Genomic DNA, 1971 nt, shown 5'->3' with positions numbered 1-1971 from the left:
ATTAAATCATACATTAGGAACCTCGGTGTTACATTTGATCCAGCTCTGACGCTGGACACACACGTTAAATCTTTGGTTCGCTCTTGTTTTTACCATTTAAGAAATATTGCTAAGCTGAGTCCCATTGTCTCACGTTCCGAATTGGAAATGATTATTCATGCTTTTGTTTCATCTCGCTTAGACTATTGTAATTCCTTGTTTAAGGTTTAAGTAATGCCTCCCTGGAACGACTGCAGGGCGTTCAGAATGCTGCTGCTAGGCTTCTGACAAAGCATCACAAATACTCCCATGCCACTCCCCTGCTGATTCAACTGCATTGGCTCCCTGTTAAGTTCAGGGTCCATTTTAAGATCATAATCATGACTTATAGGGCCCTGCACGGTGTAGCTCCAACTTACATAAGTGATCTTCTTCTTTCCTATCACCCCAGCAGGTCCCTGAGGTCTTGTGACCAGGGGTTGCTGGCTGTCCTGCATACAAGGTTAAAAACAAAAGGTGACGGAGCATTTGTATCAGTGCTCCCAGACTCTGGAACTCGCTCCCTTTGAGTTTGAGATCTGTGGACTCAGTCATGTCTTTTAAAAAGCAGTTAAAAACCTATCTGTTTAAACTTGCTTTTGGTTGATTTTGTTTTGTTTGGGGTTTTAATGTCTGTTTTCTGCCTTTGTAAAGCACTTTGTGATTTTATCTTGAAAGGTGCTATATAAATAAAATTTTATTTATTTATTATTTATTATTTTTAAGCTGGGTTGTTGTCCGGGTTGTAGTATTTGCAACACCATAAACATACATGTTTATGCACATTTTTGTGTATTAGAGCCCCGACTTCACTTCAGAAGATAAAGATTGAGGTGAGGAGGAAGAGGATGACAATTTGTTGGTCAGTATATCAGTATACTGTCAGTCGTCTCTTTTTTTGTCCCATGTTTTCTTGTCTTTGGTAAAGGGAGCCCGTTCTCAGATGATACAACATCGGTATGATTCATATCTTGAGTCTGAAGGTTTTCCTCTATGGTTTGAACACCTACAGGTTTCTGCTTCTTTGACTTTGGCATAGTACCTGTATGGCTGGTCTCTAGGTACATTCATAAAATGTGATTGAGGTAATGATACTGCCCATCTCAGCCAATGTATTCAACACAGCAGGTTAACATAGCAGCATCCACAAACTAGTGCCTGCACAAACTAGTTTCTCTCTATTCCCTGTGTATCATGATGATCTGGTTTTAGTTTACATGACAATTCTGAAATTGGCTCAGTGGACAAATCTGACCGTAACTTAATAACCTCTGCTAATGTGAACTCACTGTTTCTGGTTTACCTCTCAGACTGACTTTCAGAAGTTCACAAGATGAACATTTGTGCTGAGGAAGAAAAGAGTGGAGCAGAGTCTGAAGAAAAGAGTGGAGCAGAGTCTGAAGAAAAGAGTGGAGCAGAGTCTGCAGGATCCAGCTGTCCTTCTATGAGAAGTGACAGCTCCAGAATTGATCCTTTAAACTTCAGGGATGAACCTGGACCCTCAGACACAACGTAAGACTCAGTTTTTCTCGTAAGATTTTCTCATCCTCCCTCAGTGTGTAACCACGAGTCCATTTAAATTTGACCTTTATGTGAACAGTACACCTTATTAGTCCAGTTCTTACTGAGGTCATTTTTATTTTCAACTTAAAATGGTTTCAGTACAAGATTATAATATATTTTATGTTAAATGTAAATGTTTATGTCAGCAACATCACTACCTAAACAAGTGTGAGTAAAATAAATGATCCTCACATACAAAATACTCAGTGAAAGACAAAGGAAGCATTAAGAGGACTAATGCTGCTAGTATACAACGAAGCAACTCCCCACAACTTTGTTTCCAAACAAATAAAATATTCACAGTCAGCTTAATCAAATGAAATTCAGCTGTTAGTTGAAGTATATCGTCTTCCCTACTGCTCTTTACGCTAGTGAAAGACGATGCAAACT

The sequence above is a fragment of the Pundamilia nyererei genome, unplaced genomic scaffold (genome assembly GCF_000239375.1).
Source record: "Pundamilia nyererei isolate P.nyererei 1_Seehausen unplaced genomic scaffold, PunNye1.0 scaffold00371, whole genome shotgun sequence".
Taxonomy (NCBI): Eukaryota; Metazoa; Chordata; class Actinopteri; order Cichliformes; family Cichlidae; genus Pundamilia; species Pundamilia nyererei.
The sequence above is the reverse complement of the archived record's forward strand: the minus strand, read 5'-3'. Positions refer to the sequence as shown.